The sequence below is a fragment of the Bufo gargarizans genome, chromosome 8 (genome assembly GCF_014858855.1).
Source record: "Bufo gargarizans isolate SCDJY-AF-19 chromosome 8, ASM1485885v1, whole genome shotgun sequence".
In the NCBI taxonomy this organism is placed as follows: Eukaryota; Metazoa; Chordata; class Amphibia; order Anura; family Bufonidae; genus Bufo; species Bufo gargarizans.
In genome coordinates, this window is record NC_058087.1 from 152,339,893 (window position 1) to 152,363,155 (window position 23,263).

The window sequence follows — 23,263 nt, forward strand, 5'->3', positions numbered from 1 at the left end:
CTAGTATTTAGGCGCTGGGTCACCGGTATGGATTTAGTGACAGAATTAGACTTGGAAATGCACAGAAGCGTGTGTGTGAAGTTATTCTGAATGACCCAATGTGCACCTTCAATATTATATACCCTTTTTGGGATAGATTTCAAATAGCTCTGATATAGCAGGAACCACTAAATTATGAAATTGCTAAATTGGGAATTGTACTTCAACCCAGAACAAAAAATGTGCTTTGACGGGCACTAAATAACTTTCCCAGCTACAACAGGACAACGGTAACGAGAGATTTAGAGGGATTTAAATTTGAGGCCTAGTATTTAGGCGCTGGGTGACAGGTATGGGTTTAGTGACAGAATTAGACTTGGAAATACACAGTAGCGGGTGTGTGTGAAGTTATTCTGAATGACCCTATGTGCACCTTCAATATTATATACCCTTTTTGGGATAGATTTCAAATAGCTCTGATATAGCAGAAACCACTAAATTATGAAATTGCTAAATTGGGAATTGTACTTCAACCCAGAACAAAAAATGTGCTTTGACGGACACTAAATATCTTGCCCAGCAACAACAGTACAGCGGTGGGTAACGAGAGATTTAGAGGGAATTAAATTTGAGGCCTAGTATTTAGGCGCTGGGTCACCGGTATGGATTTAGTGACAGAATTAGACTTGGAAATACACAGTAGCGGGTGTGTGTGAAGTTACTCTGAATGACCCTATGTGCACCTTCAATATTATATACCCTTTTTGGGATAGATTTCAAAGAGCTCTGATATAGCAGGAACCACTAAATTATGAAATTGCTAAATTGGGAATTGTATTTCAACCCAGAACAAGAAATGTGCTTGAACGGACACTAAATAACTCGCCCAGCTACAGCACTAGGGACAGATTTAGCTGGATATAAATTTGAGGCCTAGTATTTAGGCGCTGGGTGACAGGTATGGGTTTAGTGACAGAATTAGACTTGGAAATACACAGTAGCGGGTGTGTGTGAAGTTATTCTGAATGACCCTATGTGCACCTTCAATATTATATACCCTTTTAGGGATAGATTTCAAATAGCTCTGATATAGCAGAAACCACTAAATTATGAAATTGCTAAATTGGGAATTGTACTTCAACCCAGAACAAAAAATGTGCTTTGACGGACACTAAATATCTTGCCCAGCAACAACAGTACAGCGGTGGGTAACGAGAGATTTAGAGGGAATTAAATTTGAGGCCTAGTATTTAGGCGCTGGGTCACCGGTATGGATTTAGTGACAGAATTAGACTTGGAAATACACAGTAGCGGGTGTGTGTGAAGTTATTCTGAATGACCCTATGTGCACCTTCAATATTATATACCCTTTTTGGGATAGATTTCAAATAGCTCTGATATAGCAGGAACCACTAAATTATGAAATTGCTAAATTGGGAATTGTACTTCAACCCAGAACAAAAAATGTGCTTTGACGGGCACTAAATAACTTTCCCAGCTACAACAGGACAACGGTAACGAGAGATTTAGAGGGATTTAAATTTGAGGCCTAGTATTTAGGCGCTGGGTGACAGGTATGGGTTTAGTGACAGAATTAGACTTGGAAATACACAGTAGCGGGTGTGTGTGAAGTTATTCTGAATGACCCTATGTGCACCTTCAATATTATATACCCTTTTTGGGATAGATTTCAAATAGCTCTGATATAGCAGAAACCACTAAATTATGAAATTGCTAAATTGGGAATTGTACTTCAACCCAGAACAAAAAATGTGCTTTGACGGACACTAAATATCTTGCCCAGCAACAACAGTACACCGGTGGGTAACGAGAGATTTAGAGGGAATTAAATTTGAGGCCTAGTATTTAGGCGCTGGGTCACCGGTATGGATTTAGTGACAGAATTAGACTTGGAAATACACAGTAGCGGGTGTGTGTGAAGTTATTCTGAATGACCCTATGTGCACCTTCAATATTATATACCCTTTTTGGGATAGATTTCAAATAGCTCTGATATAGCAGGAACCACTAAATTATGAAATTGCTAAATTGGGAATTGTACTTCAACCCAGAACAAAAAATGTGCTTTGACGGGCACTAAATAACTTTCCCAGCTACAACAGGACAACGGTAACGAGAGATTTAGAGGGATTTAAATTTGAGGCCTAGTATTTAGGCGCTGGGTGACAGGTATGGGTTTAGTGACAGAATTAGACTTGGAAATACACAGTAGCGGGTGTGTGTGAAGTTATTCTGAATGACCCTATGTGCACCTTCAATATTATATACCCTTTTTGGGATAGATTTCAAATAGCTCTGATATAGCAGAAACCACTAAATTATGAAATTGCTAAATTGGGAATTGTACTTCAACCCAGAACAAAAAATGTGCTTTGACGGACACTAAATATCTTGCCCAGCAACAACAGTACAGCGGTGGGTAACGAGAGATTTAGAGGGAATTAAATTTGAGGCCTAGTATTTAGGCGCTGGGTCACCGGTATGGATTTAGTGACAGAATTAGACTTGGAAATACACAGTAGCGGGTGTGTGTGAAGTTACTCTGAATGACCCTATGTGCACCTTCAATATTATATACCCTTTTTGGGATAGATTTCAAAGAGCTCTGATATAGCAGGAACCACTAAATTATGAAATTGCTAAATTGGGAATTGTATTTCAACCCAGAACAAGAAATGTGCTTGAACGGACACTAAATAACTCGCCCAGCTACAGCACTAGGGACAGATTTAGCTGGATATAAATTTGAGGCCTAGTATTTAGGCGCTGGGTGACCGGTATGGATTTAGTGACAGAATTAGACTGGGATATGGCCAAAAAATGAACAGACTATTGCTGGTTAAATGCACTTGGTGTGACAGCTTCACCCTGATGTAGGCTTTAGCCAAAAAACAACCACACCATTGAGGGTTAAATGCACTTGGTGACAGGCGCAGCTTGCCCCTGATTTTGTATATGGCCAAAAAATGAACAGACTATTGCTGGTTAAATGCACTTGGTGTCACAGCTTCACCCTGATGTAGGCTTTAGCCAAAAAACAACCACACCATTGAGGGTTAAATGCACTTGGTGACAGGCGCAGCTTGCCCCTGATTTTGTATATGGCCAAAAAATGAACAGACTATTGCTGGTTAAATGCACTTGGTGTGACAGCTTCACCCTGATGTAGGCTTTAGCCAAAAAACAACCACACCATTGAGGGTTAAATGCACTTGGTGACAGGCGCAGCTTGCCCCTGATTTTGTATATGGCCAAAAAATGAACAGACTATTGCTGGTTAAATGCACTTGGTGTCACAGCTTCACCCTGATGTAGGCTTTAGCCAAAAAACAACCACACCATTGAGGGTTAAATGCACTTGGTCGCAGCTTGTGCTGGCGCACCACAAGACACAAAATGGCCGCCGATCACCCCAGAAAAATGAGACTGACAAACGGTCTGTGCAGCCTAAAAACAGTGAGCAATTGAGGATCAGCAGCTCAATGATCCACAGCTGCAGATCGATCAGTTAATCAAGTCCTTTGGAGGAGTTAATCTGCCTAATCTCGCCCTACTGTCGCAGCCGCAACCTCTCCCTACGCTAATCAGAGCAGAGTGACGGGCGGCGCTATGTGACTCCAGCTTAAATAGAGGCTGGGTCACATGGTGCTCTGGCCAATCACAGCCATGCCAATAGTAGGCATGGCTGTGATGGCCTCTTGGGGCAAGTAGTATGACGCTTGTTGATTGGCTGCTTTGCAGCCTTTCAAAAAGCGCCAAGAAAGCGTCACAAAAGCGCGAAGAAAGCGACGAACACCGAACCCGAACCCGGACTTTTACGAAAATGTCCGGGTTCGGGTCCGTGTCACGGACACCCCAAAATTCGGTACGAACCCGAACTATACAGTTCGAGTTCGCTCATCCCTAGTCACGAGCCTTCCTAGCATCTCGTCCCCGTTGAGGCCTGCTATTGGCTGCCCCCCCGTCACCGGGTGTTTTGATCCACGTGACAGTGAGATTCGGCAGCCGTGTGGGCATAAGGAGCAACTCGGGTGCTGAGGAGCAGAGTAAGTATAACCTGTACGAGGGGCCCGGGCATTGTGGGGAGCATTATAGGGGTTGGATAACCCCTTTAAGCCTTATTCACTCATCAGTGTTTTGGTAAGTGATTTCCATCAGTGAGTTTGAGTATGAAAGAGATTACACAGACAGCCCGCTGATTGTAATTAGAACTGTGTAATGGTTATTTTCTCCAGTGGTGGCGCTGTAGGGAAAGTGAACACTTGCTACCATCATCTCCCACAGTTGACAACCGATCATTGGTGGTCACAGCTAATTAAGAAGCATAACTTGATGCTCCTGTGCAAGGAAAATTTTAAAAGGGTCTCCATACTATTATCTATCTTTTATAGCATTGCTGTCCAACTTTTGGGTACAGGGGCCTTTTGTGCCTCCTTGGGCTCTAGGGCCCAATTACATCTTGCAACATCTGCACCTTCTATGGTTTTGCCCCTGAGCTAATCATGAGGGGCCCCTTCTAACTAAAGGGGATTTTCCAAAGCAGATGACCTTTTGTAATCCTATATACGCCAAGCTCTTTTAAACATAATAAAGATATATATATATATATATATATATATATATGTATAAAGGCCGATTTATTCGCCTGGATTTGTGGGAGGGGTGTCAGCAGCCTTCATTAACCTGACAGGTGTTCCCCTCGTGTGTTGAACCAGTTGCTTCAGCATCCAGTTGGCGTCCAGGAACCAGCTGAATTCTTTCCGGTTGGGTGAGTTTGCCTGCAAGTTCGCGCAGCACTGTCTTCTTTCAGTCCGGTCGGCGGTGTGTCGGCTCCTTAGGTGAGGAGGAGCAGCATCGGAATGGTCTGCCTGGCAGCCCGCGATTGGCTCCCACGCGGCAGTACCATTAGGGCACAGGAGTCAGCGGGACTCTGTCTCTGTTTCGCAGGGAAGGTTTCAAGCCATTTGCGGTTGTCTCATGTTTCCTGCATCACATGGTGTAACTGCACCAGTCGTTTCACGTTGTTGCGGTATGGACCCTACTTTTCCCCAGGTACGCTGCCTTGGTCCATGACCCCCCCCTCCCCGTTTGCTGGGGGGTACGTACTGGTAGCTTACCCAACTAGCAGCGTTGGTCTTGTGACATGTAATGTTTGTGACACATACGAATTCTGTCAATATCTGCATGCTCCAAAGCCAAGGTTGTAATAGCACGTGTTTTTGTTTTGTTTTTTAAGTCAGTCTCGATTCTCAGTTGGTTGTCAAATACACCTTTTGATCAGGTAGAAGAAAGGAAAAAAATGGGGGAGTTTGAGTTTGATGTTATTAGCTTACACGATTCTTGTTGCGGATGTGTTTGTCACATCAGGTTACGGGTTCACTACTTGCCGTTTTTCTTCAGGTTAATATACACCAGGTTCCTGGTAAGTCTAATTTATTCTCAGTTGCGGTGTCATGAATTTCGACCTGTTTACGTCACGCCTGCCACCGCAGGTTTCGTAGTTTGCATGTTTTGTCCAGTCGAACATTCACTCGGTAGCTCAAGCTGCGTTCTGCCTGCGGGCAGTCACAGGGTTGCTCACTGGTGCCAGGAGTTAAAAATAAATAAATAAGAAAAATAAATGGAAAAATGGAATAAAAAAAAAAAAAGTTGCATTAAGAGGACGCTCAGTGGTAACAGGGGGTCAGTCGGGGACGTCACTGCACTTTACCATGTTCGTTAGTGTTAATGCATGTCTCACTCCCATGGTTGAAACCGAGCAAGTGAGTGATGGTCACGGGGGCTCCGCTGTAGTCGGGATCGTGTTATCTCAGGGCATTCCCTCCGCTTTCCGTTGGTCAGCCTTCTTGGTGATAGGTCGCACTGGTCGGAGTTTGTTAGTCACGCATACTCGAGTTGTTAAAAATGTCTGTTATCATCAGCAGTTGCAACATGTCGCATGCGTCTGACATAGTGGAATTTTCAGCGGATGAGAACATCACTGGGATGTCGGAGGGTGGCAGTGTTCCGTCGCTCCGAAGCTGGATCATTCCCAAGCTCACATCAGAGTTGTTGAAAAGGGGTATCCCCTTTTCGGCCACTGCAAGGAAGGCGGAGCTGTACCACTTACTTGTGGCGGGTACAGCCGGTACTCGCCAAGAGAAGGTGTCCGTGGCCACAGTACAGACTTCTCTTACGCAGTTGCATGTCATGATTAATAATTTGATGTCTTCAATTACTAATATTCAGGCGAGGTTGGAGACAGTGGAGTCTCGGGGGGCAGTTGTCTTTCATCCACCACGAGATGTACCCGTCGCCTCCACATCTGCCACGGGTTGCTCAGGTACAGTGTCCCTCATTTCATTCCGGCAAATATGAAGAAGGACATACTTGAGGGTAGAGACGATAATCTAGCTTCCTTACTGATTGCCACTCGAGACCTCTCCAACAGCAAAATTATTGCCTGTGGTGACGTTTCGGTGGTTCTTAAGAGCCACGATCATAGGCTCAATCTTAAGCTAACGATTTCAGAATTCGTTCTGGAGTTCAGCTTGTACAGGGATGTCATCTGCTCTGTCCGTCCAGACAGGAGAGAGGAGTTGGATCTCTACCTTTATAGTGTCACTGATTTGGGGCAAAAGTATGGCGGTGCAGCGTTTTACAATTATCACTGTTCTTTTTCTGCGAAAGCAGCAGCAGCACTTTAGTTTACCACTAATTGGGCCAACATAGACACTGAGATTTTCTGCAGACACTTTGCAGGACTTAAAGCCCCATCGTGCTCACTTTGTTAGTCTATATTTCACACTGCGTGTCATAGTACATCTGCCAGCTTGGATACGAGTTTCAAAGTCTCTTCAGCTGGTTCGTCGGACACTTATCGGCGTGGTGGATAAGTTAGGTCGCCCTATCAAACATTTAGGGAAATCTTAGATTTGCAACAACTTTAATTTCTCAGCTTGTGTCGTTTGCTTCATGTCTGCACCAATTGTTTCAGAGCTCACCCTAAGATAGCGTGTACATTAAAATCAGATAAAGCATACATGATAAAGCAAACACTGATTATTTAGTTAGGTCATCATGATCCTAAGTTTGTCAATTTCTTGGTTAGGGGGTTCATGGTAGGGTTCCATACCGGACTGGTCGCTCTGCCATAGGTTACGTATGAATGCAAAAATTTACAGTCTGCGGAGAGAGCCCAAACTTCAGTGGACAAGTTGTTAGAGGCTGAGTTAGAAAGAGTTTCTCATAGGACCTTTTTGTCACCATTTGACCACTCGAGGGTGAGCCCGGTAGGGGTAGTCACAGGTAAATTTAGCAAAAAGGAGAGGCTGATCTACGACCTCTCAGGCCCGCATGCTTCTCACATTGCCAGTCTAAATGCCCTCATTCCGTCAGAGGAAGTCAGCATTAAGTATTCTACAATAGATCAGTCCATAGCAATCATCATGCAGTTAGGGCCTGGAGCCTACTTGTCCATGGTCTTTTCTGATGCTCCCACTGGCACTGGTTTTGCAGCCATTTTTGGCACCCACTGGATGGCCGGGACATGGCCCGGAGAGGTTAGACAGATCCCGGGTTTTCTACAGACTTCAGCCTGGTTCGAACTGTACCCCATAGTGGCTGCCGCAAATGTTTGGGGTAGCTCATGGGCCAGTTTCACAGTCGTCTTCATTTCAGATAATTTGGCTATAGTGGACATTTTAATGAAAAGTAAATCTTAATCCCCACAAGTTATGTCTTTCGCGAGACGTCTAGTACAGCTCTCGTTACAGTACAACTTTCACTACTATTGTTCCCATGTCCGAGGTACACAGAACGTGGCGGCTGACGCATCGTCACAGGCTAACTTCTCCCTCTTTTCACAGGTCATGCCAGAAGCGGACGACATAGGGGCCTTGATTCCTCCTTTCTCAGCGTTAATTCTGGACTAACTAACCATCTGGTTACTGCACACAGCCTGGTAGCCAGGTCATTGTCATTTAACATGGCCAGGAGTTACAACATAGGTTGGAACACATTCGGCAGGTTTCAGGAAAAATACCCGCAGGGGAAGACTAGCTTTATAGATTATATATTGGCGTTCATAGGTTACTGTCACTCAGAATTGAGGCTGTCTCAAAACACTGTTCGGGCATACCTGGCTGGGGTACAACATTTTTCCGCCATAAGTCATCCTGAGCGGGGGTCCCTATTTCCTTCTCACATTATCAAGGCCGCATTGCGGGGTTTGGGTAAATGTAGAACGGGAGGCCAGCTACGCAGACAGGCTATCACTGGCAAAATCTTTCGAGACTTGTCTGACATGCTGGATAGAGCCCCTCTCGGTGTACTCCCCAGTCTAGTGCTTAAAGCCGCCATCTACTTAGCATTCTATGGGTTCATGAGGCTGGGTGAGTTCACGTGCACTTCCACCAATAGCAGGTTTGTCAGTCTCAACCAGTTGAGCCTGAGCCCCGATGGTTACACGCTGTCCTTACCAGTCACCAAGACGTCTCAGACAGGACCCCCTACTCAGGTCACTTTCTTTCCAACGTCCTATTCATGGTGCCCGGTTCAGGTCTTTCAGCAGTTACTGACAGCCTTAGCGGACTGTGACCCAGAGAGTCCTCTGTTGCTGTTTCCCACGGCACCACTCACCACATCTGTGTGTCATGTCCGTATGCTGGTGACCAATTTAGGGTTGAACCCGGCTACTGTGTTGGGTCATTCCTTCAGGATAGGTGCTGCTTCCGCTGCCTCCAGGAACAGAGTGCCGGCCTATATTATCCGCAAACTAGGTCGTTGGCGCTCTTCATGTTTTAATAGGTACCTCAGCCTAATCGAGAGATGTTGCTCGCGTTTCAGAAGTAGGTCATGTAGTGTTTGTTTGTAATAAAGTATTGCTAATCATTTAGTTGTGGTGTTTTGCCCTATTCAGGCGTCCTTCCTATGGTAAAGGCTGATTTATTGGTCTGGATTTGTGGGAGGGGCGTCAGCCTTCATTAACCAGACAGGTGTTCCCCTCCGGGCTCAGCGTCGGTGCTATGTACCCTCCCAACCCGCCCTTCTTTTTCATGCTACATCTTACAGGGTATGCCCTCTTCAGGCGTCCCTCCTACGCAGCGGTTATGGCACAATTCTAGCCGCTTAGGTCTAGTTAGTTAGGCAGGTTGATGGCCACGTCCCTAGTTGCCTACGTCACACAGGTAAGCCGTGACCACAAATATATATATATCTAAAAATAGCTGTTTGATTGCTCAATATTAGCATAATCAATATACAGTATAAAAATTAACTACGGTACATAACCAGGAAAAATTGCCCGGTATTAATGGGCTGTGTCACAGGATATCGACTTTCACAAACAGGGAAGCAATAAAGATCAAACTCCAATCCTTATCTCGTGTCTTCCTAGAAAATCCCAGGAACTAAATAAAGGAAGGTTCAGCAGGAAGTTTGATGATCTGATATTCCTGGATGTCATTTTTAGGTTTGCTTCTCAGAAAACCACTTTATCTGCACGTCAAAATCAGGAAAATAATGATTCAACCACAGCCAAAGTTGAAACTGAGCAGTAGTCCTCTGGAGCAGACTTTGAGTCTCCTCGCAATGTAAAGCACCGTGCCAGCAGCTGATGTCATCAAGTTACTTTGTCTGGACTACCAGATTATCCTTTTATTAGGTATTCAGTTTTTTTTTCTTTGATGAGTTTACTTAAGACTTTTGATTTAAAATCAATGTATGGGAATTCAGATTAAGCGTGTCTCTGTGGTTTGTGGAGACGAGATGTATTTCCATGACAGGCTCCACAGTGTGTTGTTTTACAAAATAAAAGTTAAATCTACATTTACTAAATGTGCTTTAAATTTCACAATATGGTTCTGCAGATCTAATCTTTGGGAACATGCTGTTCTCTAAGGCTACTTTCACACTAGCGTTCGGGCGGATCCGTTCTGAACGGATCCGCTCATAATAATGCAGACGGAGGCTCCGTTCAGAACGGATCCGTCTGCATTATTTTTAGCATAGAACAGCTAAGTGTGAAAATAGCCTAGTACGGATCCGTCCAGACTTTCAATGTAAAGTCAATGGGGGACGGATCCGCTTGAAGATTGAGCCACATTGTGGCATCTTCAAACGGATCCGTCCCCATTGACTTACATTGAAAGTCTGGACGGATCCGCACGCCTCCGCACGGCCAGGCGGACACCCGAACGCTGCAAGCAGCGTTCAGCTGTCCGCCTGTCCGTGCGGAGGCGAGCGGAGCGGAGGCTGAACGCCGCCAGACTGATGCAGTCTGAGCGGATCCGCCTCCATTCAGACTGCATCAGGGCTGGACGGCTGCGTTCGGGTCCGCTCGTGAGCTCCTTCAAACGGAGCTCACGAGCGGAAACCCGAACGCTAGTGTGAAAGTAGCCTTACATCTACAGTACAGACCAAAAGTTTGGACACACCTTCTCATTCAAAGAGTTTTCTTTATTTTCATGACTATGAAAATTGTAGATTCACACTGAAGGCATCAAAACTATGAATTAGCACATGTGGAATTATATACATAACAAAAAAGTGTGAAACAACTGAAAATATGTCATATTCTAGGTTCTTCAAAGTAGCCATCTTTTGCTTTGATTACTGCTTTGCACACTCTTGGCATTCTCTTCATGAGCTTCAAGAGGTAGTCACCTGAAATGGTCTTCCAACAGTGTGACCTTCAGCCAAGGGGGCTTAGCCTGGTATTAGGGGTGCTGTTAGGCTGCTAAGTTGCTCCAGATAGAGTAGAGACCCACCTCTAAAAGTGGCAAATGGGCTTGTACAGTTGGTTCAAGACCTACTTACCTGCTTACTAACAATAGGTCAATGTATAAAATTGATATGCACTTAAAGGGGTTGTCATCTTTTTTATATTGATGACCTACCTTCAGGATAGGTCATCAATATCAGCAGGAGCCGAATGCCAGCATCCCGCCGATCAGCGCTGCCTTTTCTTCATTGTTTCCCTACTTTTTGTCGAGATTGCAGCGGCGAACAGGTGTCATTACAACTATACCGTCCCATTCACTTCAATAGGATGGCGGAGTCCTATTCAGGTGAATAGAAAGGAGTCATCCCATTGAAGTGAATGGGACAGTGTAGTTGTAATTACACCTGTTCTCCGCTGCGATGTCGACAGCAAGCAGGGAAACAATGAAGAGAAGGCAGCTGATCGGCAGGGATGCTGGCAGTCGCCCTTCCCCCCGCTGATCTGATAATGATGACCTATCCTAAGGATAAGTCATCGATATAAAAACTGGACAACCCCTTTAATATTTTTTCTTCTACAATTGCATCAAACATGTGATCATACCTTCATCATGCATCTCATACCCTGAAACGAGATTCCTGATTGATTGATGACATTGATTTTCCACCCTCTAAAATATAACGCTTGGCTTATTGACAACTCTTTTGGCAACCCAAATTTTGCCACCAGTCTCGAAAGTGGCCAAACAGTGTGCTCATCTGTTTATAATGTTAATTCTAAGGATACAGTATCCACTAAACTATTTCCGCAAGAAGACGTTATAACTGTGAATCTCTTCTTCACTACAATGGTCACATTTTATTAGGAAGCTCTAGTATACTGTACGTAATGTTCTAAATAGAATATTATTCATAAAAATCTCATGTCTGAGTTATTAACGGTCGCCTGTCAGCTGAGGGGAAGAAGTCTGTGCACACTTGGTTGCTTTTGAACAGTGAGCAACCACTTTTCTGGGATAATGGTGGTGGGGGGACTAGGCATCCTTGTTCACTGGATCACTGTTTTTTCCAGCAGTTAGAGCCTCAAAGATCAAATTGATATCCATAAATGCTGACCATGGAAAACCTCTATTAAGAGTCATTAATAGGTGCACATGCCATAATACAGAGACCTTACACCTCATTACCATAGAGCAGAGTTTCCACAGGGTGCAAGACCTAGGCACTAGGAGGTAGCAATCTTTATGGGCTCCTAACTTGGTGGAATATATACAATATACACCTATTCTATGAATGAGAAATAAGTAACCAAGCACCCAACACCACCCAATTTCCTCTGCAAACAAAAGCCAGGAATAGAGTTTGGAGACCAAGGTGTATTAGTAACTTAAAGAATTTATCTCATCCTATTTATGGTATATGGCACATCCACAGAATTTGCCATAAATGTGCGCTGACCCTCATCTTTCCACCCCCATAAATGTTGGAAATGTTGTGACTGGTAAAGTACTGGAGGGGTTGTTCAGTATATATCACCCACAATGCTCAGATGGATGAGATTAGAAAATCCAGGAAAGCTGGGTGGTTTACTTGAAAGTGTTTTAGGGGCCTGGATTTCTATGCAATAGCATATAGGCAGTGGCGTAACTAGAAGTGACTTGGTCCCACAGCAAATATTTGAATGGGGGCCCCTACCCCAGCAAATTCTTCTCAACCCGCTCCTCCTATGCAATGCCTATTCCTGTGGCTAGTCAAGATCGCTCTCTCAGACGAGTCCCAGCAGCTGCTCAGTAGATTTTCTACAGTGTCACTATATACAGTTGCAAGAAAAAGTATGTGAACCCTTTGGAATGATATGGATTTTTGCACAAATTGGTCATAAAATGTGATCTGATCTTCATCTAAGTCACAACAATAGACAATCACAGTCTGCTTAAACTAATAACACACAAAGAATTAAATGTTACCATGTTTTTATTGAACACACCATGTAAAAATTCACAGTGCAGGTGGAAAAAGTATGTGAACCCTTGGATTTAATAACTGGTTGAACCTCCTTTGGCAGCAATATCTCCAACCATAACGTTTCCTATAGTTGCAGATCAGACGTGCACAACGGTCAGGAGTAATTCTTGACCATTCCTCTTTACAGAACTGTTTCAGTTCAGCAATATTCTTGGGATGTCTGGTGTGAATCGCTTTCTTGAGTTCATGCCACAGCATCTCAATCAGGTAGAGGTCAGGACTCTGACTGGGCCACTCCAGAAGGCGGATTTTCTTCTGTTTAGGCCATTCTGTTGATTTACTTCTGTGCTTTGGGTCGTTGTCCTGTTGCAGCACCCATCTTCTGTTGAGCTTCAGCTGGTGGACAGATGGCCTTAAGTTCTCCTGCAAAATGTCTTGATAAACTTGGGAATTCATTTTTCCTTAGATGATAGAAATCCATCCAGGCCCTGACGCAGCAAAGCAGCCCCAAACCATGATGCTCCCACCACCATACTTCACAGTTGGGATGAGGGTTTGATGTTGGTGTGCTGTGCCTCTTTTTCTCCACACATAGTTTTGTGTGCTTCTTCCAAACAACTCAACTTTGGTTTCATCTGTCCACAGAATATATTGTCAGTACTGCTGTGGAACATCCAGGTGCTCTTGTGCAAACTGTAAACGTGCAGCAATGGGTTTTTTTGGACAGAAGTGGCTTCCTCTGTGGTATCCTCCCATGAAATCCATTCTTGTTTAGTGTTTTACGTATCGTAGATTTGCTAACAGGGATATTAGCATATGCCAGAGACTTTTGTAAGTCTTTAGCTGACACTCTAGGATTCTTCTTCACCTCAATGAGCAGTCTGCACCGTGCTCTCGCAGTCATCTTTACAGGACGGTGTAGTGCTGAACTTTCTCCATTTATAGACAATTTGTCTTACCGCCGACTGAGAAACAGCAAGGCTTTTGGAGATACCTTTATAACCCTTTCCAGCTTTATGCAATTCTTTATGCAATTCTTAATAGTAGGTCTTCTTAGAGCTCTTTTGTGCGAGGCATCATTCACTTCAGGCAATACTTCTTGTGAAAAGCAAACACAGAACTGGTTTGCTTTTACAGCTAGGGCAGGGCAGCTGTAACCAACACCTCCAATCTCATCTCATTGATTGGACTCCAGTTATCTGACACCTCACTCCAATTAGCTCTTGGAGATGTCATTAGTCTAGGGCAGGAGTAGGCAACCTCCGGCTCCCAGCTGTTGTGAAACTACAATTCCCAGCATGCTCCATTCATTTCTATGAGAGTTCTTAGAAGAGCAGAGCAAGTATGCATACTGGGAGTTGTAGTTTCACAACAGCTGGGAGCCGGAGGTTGCCTACCCCTGGTCTAGGAGTTCACATACTTTTTCCACCTGCACTATGAATGTTTACATGGTGTGTTCAATAAAAACATGGTAACATTTAATTATTTGTGTGTTATTATTTTAAGCAGACTGTCATTGTCTGATGTTGTGACTTAGATAAAGATCAGATCACATTTTATAAGCATTCTAAAGGGTTCACATACTTTTTCTTGCAACTGTATATGTCCCTGACAAGTAAAATCTTAGTCATCCTCCTGGGTTTTAGCCTTCTGAGTTTGGGCCCCAAAGAAGCCGTTTCACCTATAGCTACAGCTCTGCATATAGTTGTTGGTAGTGGGATGTTCCATTCCCTCTCCACTCCAGTACAGCACTTTCCCCAAGCCTTAAGCAAACCCAGGTGTGGTTGCTGGACTCATTACTGTGGGGATAAAGACAGGCCTGAAATCCTTATTCAGGGTTAGAGCCTGGAAGCTGGTTGACCTGGGGGCTGTGTAAAGCCTAGTCTCCCTGAGTTTGGTGAAGCTACCTACTTGAGGTGACAACTATGCTTAGTGAGCGTCTAGACAAGCAAGGACTTTTGTTTTGTTGTTTATGTTCTCTTTTGGTGCCATTGATTTACCCACTGTATAACGTGGATGGAAAATAAAGCATTATTTGGACTTTTGAACTGGTGAAATCTGTGATTGTTGACCTCATCCACACATGGACCCGAGATAGCCACTTTAAAGGAATTCTGAAAAACTGAACAGACCTAATGTATCTCGCAGCTGTGAATTTGTTACAATTGCATCCAGTATGGTTTGACACATCCACAATTTTAGGAAAGGAGAGAGATTTCTCCTGCTATCATACCCTGAAATCACATCTCAGAGCTCAGCCAATATACAGAGGTGCCATTGCTGCTCTCTGAACTGCCACATGCAACTATACCATGTGTATGGACCCTAACTAGAGATTAGCGAGGTATTGGAAAATGAAATTTGGCTGCTTCGCCAAATTTGACGAAACAATTCGCTAATTTGTCACAAAGCGCATTTCTTTGTGAGTGTTGGGGGCAATGACAGGGAATGACGATTGCTCCCCGTCATTGGACCCCTCAGATGCCGCGTTCATAGCTGATCGCAGCATCTGACATTAATATTACAGTGTAAAATAAATTAATAAATTAATAAAATCATACTTCACCTCATCCATTTGATCGCGAAGAGCCGGCCGGTTCCATTTTGATTGAAGGTCCGGCGTGAAATCTTGTGTGGCCCATAATGACATCATCGCATCGGCCGGTGTGGTGACGTTATATGTCACCATGCAGGGAATTTCGCGTGGGATCTTCAATCAAGATGGTGGTGGCCGGCTTTTCACACTCAAACGGATGGGGTAAGATTATATATTTTTTTTTTTTTTACTTCCATTCAGGGAAAATTGATTTGTTACCATGAAGCACGAGGAAATTCGGCTTCATGGCAAATTTAATTTTCCCTGATATTCGTGGACTTTGATTCGCTCAACACTAACTGTAACATTACATGGGATTTCAATGCATCATAACAAACACTTTCATAGCCAAATCTTCAGAGTTTAGTTTAATTACACTTTACAATCTGTGCGCTGCTTCCTTTGATGCTAATATGGGAGACCTAGGCATCCATGCATAGCAGAAATGATATTACCGGCAATTATTCATTGCAGAGAAATGCTACAAAGAAACATGTTTTATGACTACAGAACTATAAAATTTAAAAGTTAGTTTGGCAAATCTGGTAGTTCAGACCTCCTTTCCTGTATAGTCATCGTCTGTCACAGAGAATCATCACCTTTAGTCAATTTACAGTAAGCAGCTGTCTGCCGGTGATTGTTTTACAGTAAAGCAAGATGTTATATGGAAGTCTCTGGTCAAGGGCAGTCAGTCTACCATGCCCTAAGGGATAAAACAGAACAGACAAATTGGAGAATTTACAAGAAACCATTGATCAAAATTACACGGCAGATGCAGTGAGGAAAAATTGTATACATTTTAAGATATTATGAGAAATGAAATTATTTGTTACTGGTAATGTATACGCCTTATGAATTCAGAGAAGAGACCATTTTGGGAGGATAAGGCTACTTTCACATCTGCGCCTTTCCTTTCCGGTATTGAGATGCGTCATAGAAAAACGCTTCAGTTTTTTCCCCATTCATAACGGACACAGCCGGTTATATTATCGTGGCAGAAACATTTTTGCTGATCCATGACGGATCCAGCAAAAACGGCAGCTGAGAAAGTATCCTGGCAGAGGCTAATGAAAAATGTGTCACATGTCATGTAAGCAACAGTACTGAACGCTTAAGACCTTTATAACAGATTATTGTTATTACATAGTACTTGTAAAAAGCATAGAGCAAGCAGTGAGCTTGATCCAAACCGGATCTCTCTACAGGTGTGGGGGGCGCTTGCCAAGAAGACTGCATGGTGTCAGCAAAAAGTTTTCTTGGGAAACAGGCGTTTGTACTGCTGATTATACTGAATTTCCAAAAATAGAAAGATGTGCTCTGTACAGCATGTTAACTCCTTAAGGAGAGAACTTTTCAAGGCACCAAGTTGGAGACACCTTAGGCCACATTTACTAATGTAAGTGCACCCAAATGTGTCGTAAATTGTGCAAAAAATTGGTGCATTTAGCTTTAGAAAAATCCACAAGTTGTAGCCTAGCCCGGAGCATGGTTTAATGGAAAAAGGGGGCTCAGCGGGAAAGGGCTGTGGCCAAAGATGTGCTGTTTTACACCAAAATTGTGCCACAGTTCTAGTGTAAAATTCTTTCTAGTGTAAAATTCTTTCCCATGATTTTCATTTTTATATCAATCATGGCATAACACCCTTAATACCATTTCTTCTGAAGGAAATAATTACCAACATCCTGAGGCTTCGTAGTTTGCTTCCCTGACTAGTGGGAAGTTTACTAAGTCCTTGTAGTTGGTCTGGCTCTTTTAAGTAACCAAGGCAATCAATGGTTATTCTTACGCTACTTTCACACTAGCGTTTTTCTTTTCCGGCCTAGAGTTCCGTCCTAGGGGCTCTATACTGGAAAAGAACTGATCAGGCATATCCCCATGCATTCTGAATGGAGAGCAATCCGTTCAGGATGCATCAGGATGTCTTCAGTTCAGTCATTTTGACTGATCAGGCAAAAACTATAGATTTACCTGAATGCCGGATCCGTCCTTTTTTCCATAGGAATGTATTATTATTCAAAATACTGGAATGCCGCATGCGCAGACCTTTAAAAATGAGAAAAAAAAATACCTGATTCGTTTTGCCTGATGACACCGGAAAAATGGATTCGGTATTGCAATGCATTTTTCTGACTGATCAGGCATTTTCAGACTGATCAGGATCCTGATCAGTCAGAAAAAATAACATGTGTTTGCATACAGTTTGCCTGACCAGGCAGGCAGTTCAGGCAACGGAACTGCCTGCTGGCATCAAACAACGCAAGTGTGAAAGTACCCTTAGGCCCCTTTCACACGAGTGAGTTTTCCGCGCGGGTGCAATGCGTGACGTGAACGCATAGCACCCGCACTGAATCCGGACCCATTCATTTCAATGGGGCTGTGCACATGAGCGTTGTTTTTCACGCATCAGTTCCACGTTGCGTGAAAATCGCAGCATGTTCTATATTCTGCGTTTTTCACGCAGCCCTGGTTCCATAGAAGTGAATGGGGCTGCGTGAAAAACACATTGCATCCGCAAGCAAGTGCAGGTGCGATGCGTTTTTCACTGATGGTTGCTAAGAGATGTTGTTTGTAAACCTTCAGTTTTTTATCACGCGCGTGAAAAACGCATCAAAACGCATTGCACCCGCGCGGAAAAAACGGAACAACTGAACGCAATCGCAGACAAAACTGACTGAACTTGCTTGCAAAATAGTGCGAGTTTCACTGAACGCACCCTGAACGCATCTGGACCTAATCCGTCACGCTCGTGTGAAAGGGGCCTTACCTGGACATTTAGTGCACAACACAGGCTGTGCCTTAGGCCTCTTTCACACGACCGTTTTTTTTTTCCGTTTTGCGGGCCGTTTTTTGCGGTCCGTATACGGTCCGTATACGGAACCATTCATTTCAATGGTTCCGCAAAAAAAACGGAATGTACTCCGTGTGCATTCCGTTTCCGTATTTCCGTTTTTCCGTTCCGTTTAAAGATAGAACATGTCCTATATTTGGCCGCAAATCACGTTCCGTGGCTCCATTAAAGTCTATGGGTCCGCAAAAAAACGGAATGCATACGGAAATGCATCCGTATGTCTTCCGTATCCGTTCCGTTTTTTGCGGAACCATCTATTGAAAATGTTATGCCCAGCCCAATTTTTAATATGAAATTACTGTATACTGTATTTGCCATACGGAAAAACGGAACGGAACAACGGAACGGAAACGGAACCACAACGGAAGCAAAAAACGGAACAACGGATCCGTGAAAAACGGACCGCAAAACACTGAAATGGACATACTGTCGTGTGAAAGAGGCCTTAAAGAGGACCTTTCACCGCTCCTGACACGCCTGTTTTATTAGCTTCATACATTCCCCATGTAATAACATTCTGCAGCATCTATTCTTATGTCTATGTTGTGCCATTCCTGTATTATTTATACTAGAAGTTATGAATGAATTGTCAGCAGCTTGCAGTAAAGGTACAGAGGGGTGGTAACAGTTGGGGGGGGGGGTGTCCCTGTACACTGGTAATACCCAGTAATACCTTTACTGCAGACTGCTGGCAATTTATTTGTAAACGTCTGGCAGGAATAATACAGGAGCCGCACAACACAGAGAATAGCTGCTCTGCATTGTTATTACATGTTGAATGCGAATAGTTACTAAAACAGACAAATAAAAGTGTATGCCATCTGCAAGATTAGGAAATCTTTTATTTTACAGTTTGTATAATGCCAGGGCATCTATATGATGTCATCTTGTACTTTTTACTGGAGTATGTTTAGTCTTTATTAGTTTAATAGGCAAAAAATAACACATTTCAATCATAGAAATATTAAATCTGTGAAGTAATTTTTTAAAGTTTTTATGAACTAAATATGTATGTCATGGGGAAAAATTGTTTTGTGTCATTTTATTGTGTTTATATTGATACAGTATTTCAGTAGGATACATATACGATCCCTGTATGACATACCTGAGTACATGCACTTGTGGGGAAAGATGGTTTGAGCTGATTATGACGTTAACATGGATTTGATGAAATTCTGGTTAGAATAAACAGAAAATATATATTTAAATGACTAAGAGGCTATCGCCACCAAGTCTGCTCTGCGCACAGAGTGGAGAATTTATTAACCCCAGCGTGCCAGTTTTCTGGTGTCAAAAAGTCACATTTCTTTCATAATCCTTTTTTTTTGCACATTACCTTTCTGACTTTTTGCTTTTTTTCTGCCGCTAACAGCACTATTTTAAAAAGTGTGTGAATAGGTCATGGATATTAAAGTGGTTGTCTCATCTCAGACAATGGGGGCATATCGCTAGAATATGCCTCCATTGTCTTACAGGTGCAGGTCCCACCACGGGAATGGAGCTCCTCAAAGTGGTCCGTGGCCACCACCAAGCGCTCTCCACATAGAAGTAAATGGGAGTGCACTGCACATGACCGGCCAACGCGCCAATTTTCTTCTATGGTCCCGGTGGAAATAGCCCAGCCAGTGCTCGGCTATTTTAGGCAGCCCCAAAGAAAATGAATGGAGGGCGGCTGCGCATGCACAGTGCGCCATCCATTACTTTCAGGGCTTTGTTCTCGATATATGTGCGGGTCCTAGCGGTAGGACCCACACCTATAAGACAATGGGGGCATATCCTACCGATTGTTTGAGATGAGACAACCCCATTAAGCCACCGCACAAACCTTTTAGTCTTGACATGCCTCAGTAAGCATTATATGGACCTACTGTATAGTGAGTGGGACACAGTGTGCTGCTGTATTACGTGCGCATGAAGCCTAAGGCAGTAAGACACCAAACTTATACATTTCGGTCATTGGTTCACACACAGTCTGAGAGCCACAAGTCAATTATGTATAGGTCACCAAAGAATAATGATTGAACGGATCTACTGTAGAAGTACGGTGAAGCCTTTCTCAGTCCCTCTGTACAAATAAAGCTAACCAATAATATACTTAAAGAAGAGCTCCCACAACAATGTTTATTCTCTGACCTGTTAGAAAGGTACATGATGGTGACTGTAGTAATTTTCTTACCAGTGACTGTATTTGTGAGTTATAACCTCCCTTCTGCCCCTCAGCTGTGTCATGTCACCAACACTCTGACTGCCCAGAGAACACAGCATCTTATGTGTGGACAGGAAGTCAGTTTCTCTTTGTATTCCTATGGCAGCATCATGTCAGTCTCATAGGAATGAATAGAGAGGTAACTGACCTCCTGTCCTGTGTCAGTGGGAGATCAGAATATTGGTCACATGACACAGCTGAGGATCAGAAGGGAGGTGATAATGCACAAATACAGTCACTGGTAAGAAAATTATCTTCACTACAGTTTACATCATGTAACTTTGTAACAGGTCAGATAATAAAAAAAAATGTGGGATGCTTCTTTAAGTGCCAGTCACACTACCAGTCTAAGCATGCCCGAAACTGGTGAGTGTTCTTGCATGCTACTAAAGGAAAATATTTTTTATAATGACACGTGACGGAACATACTCATAATGTGTCCAGACCTAAAAATTCTCGCAGCTGAGGGTTTGCTGCCTCTATAATCAAGGTTTTCATGTAAAATTATGTTCTTACATTAAGAAACTCTTATGAAATCACACCACTCAGTGATTACAATATGTATGTTTAATATTCTCTTCCATCCCTGACAGATCAATATATAGTGACAAATTGTAAATTGCCAAAAGGAGAATATTAAGAAAATTGTACGTTGCTGTGTTCCAAAAAGATAAGACAAATGAGCTGAACTTCAAGCATCAGAGTGACAGCAGCCAGAGGGCCGGATCGTCTGTGGCCCAAGAGCACAACATACGGTAGGAGTTCCTTAGAATTCATTGTAAGGGAAATCCACTATATGTCTTCTGAAGAAGTCAGAGCATTTTCTTTTCTTGTGAAATCAGCAGTAAGTGGGTCATGGCTGGAACAAGCTTGGTGGAGATCCCTAAGCAAAAACTGGCAGGGGACTTCCATAATTTTATATATTTTTTTAAATGTAACAATAGATGCCGTAGTTCTAGGTATATCGGTGAGCTGCATGCCTGTATGCTGCTAATAACTTCTTCCAATGCCATGTATCAAAGTCAGTGTAAATTCTGCCACCGGTCAGTGCACAGTGTAGTGTAAATGCTGCCACCGGTCAGTCCGCAGTGTAGTGTAAATGCTGCCACCGGTCAGTCCACAGTGTAGTGTAAATGCCACCGCCAGTCGGTGCACAGTGTAGTGTAAATGCCACCGCCAGTCGGTGCAGTCTTGTGTAATGCTGCCACTGGTCGGCCCACAGTCTAATGTACAAAAAAGACAGAAAGTCAGAGAGTGAGAGGATTTCACTGACCCCCATGTCCTGAATTTTATGGTCACCACTAAAATAATTGGTTGAGCATATGAACGACTCACTCTATTCTTTCCTATTTTTGTTACAGAAACAGGCAAGTAAATGTGCAACCTTTCAGTTCTTTCTCTACCTGGATGTGGAGATCCACAGCCATTTAAAGGGGGTATGCCATGATTGATGTAAAAAAAAAAAAAAAAAAAAAAAAGGAAATCAGACATCATATAGTACATGACAATACGTTTCTAGCAAAGCTAGAACCGCCCGGTACCTCACATGGGAGCAGAGAGCTCTAGATTCTGCTAGATTATCTCCAGCCTGGCAACCTAGGGGCGTGTCCTTTCTGTTGCAGCTCTCTCCTTATGACTGCCACAGATTCTAACAGAACAAATGGAAGGTGGCAGTTGAAGATTTTAAACTGAGCACGGTCGACCAGCTTAGTGAGATGCACAAAACATAAGGAAAAGAACAAACAGCAGGTGGCGCTATACAGATACGTTTTAATGAATAGCTCACTGGCCATACAACATTTTTAATTAAATGCAGTTACAAAAATTTTCAGATCCAGGTACTGCTGTTTTGAAAAATGTAGAATACGTTTCGTGGCACAACACCTTCAATCAGATGGGCAAGGATTAGGGCCTCCTGTTCTTGACATAGATGGGGGTCCCAGAGAAGGAAGCCGCATGTATCAGACATTTATCACCTATGCCGAAGGCATGAGAATACGGCTATAAGTAGCAAGTTCCTTGGACATCTGTCTTATTTGTCTATTAGAATATTTGCATGGCAATCAATATATGTGGTCTATGTGTTGTCCATTCCTCTTAAAGAGGACCCTTAATGGGTTTGTTGTAAGTGAGATAAATATCTGTACCTGCAGAGTGCCCCCCGCTGTGCTGTCACCCTGCCTGTTTTTTTTTAAAATAGCGCTCCTGCGCCCCGTTATGGCCCCCTGCAAATTTCCCGCTCAGTATGCTAATACTGAGAATCGGAGCAATGGGGAGGAGACGCAGTCTTTCTCTGTGGGCGTCTCCTTCTCCCCTGTCCAAGTGCGAAATTGCAGGGGGCTATAACAGGGTGCAGGAGCGCTATTTTAAAAAAACTGGCAGGGTGGCAGCACAGCGGTGGCGGAGGGATGAGGGTACCACGCAGGTGCAGATATTTATCTTACTTACCACAAACCCATGAAAGGTCCTCTTTAAAACGGGAGTACCGTACATGTACTTTAATTACATATATAAGTACAAAAACTATAAGGATAAAAGTAGAGGAAGACCAGAAACCCAGAAGACAGCAGAAGAGAAAGAGAAAGTAATGTGAACTGCAGCTGACAGATAACTCTAGGCTAAAGTCCAAAAACTTATTATTAAAGGGAAAATCTGTTACTTATTATTTAGTTTGCAGAACTGAAAAGCTATCGTAAAACAGCAAAAGTCCTGAATTTGTATGACCTCTTAAAGGGATTGTCTCACTTCAGTAAATGGCATTTATCATGTAGAGAGTTATAGAAGGCACTTACTAATGTATTGTTACTATCCATATTGCCTCCTTTGCTGGCTGGATTCATTTTTCCATCACATTATACACTGCCTGTTTCCAGGGGTTATGTCCAGCACAGATATCAGGTTGCTGGAATCAGAGACGCTGCGCATGCTTGCCATTGTGCACTCCCGC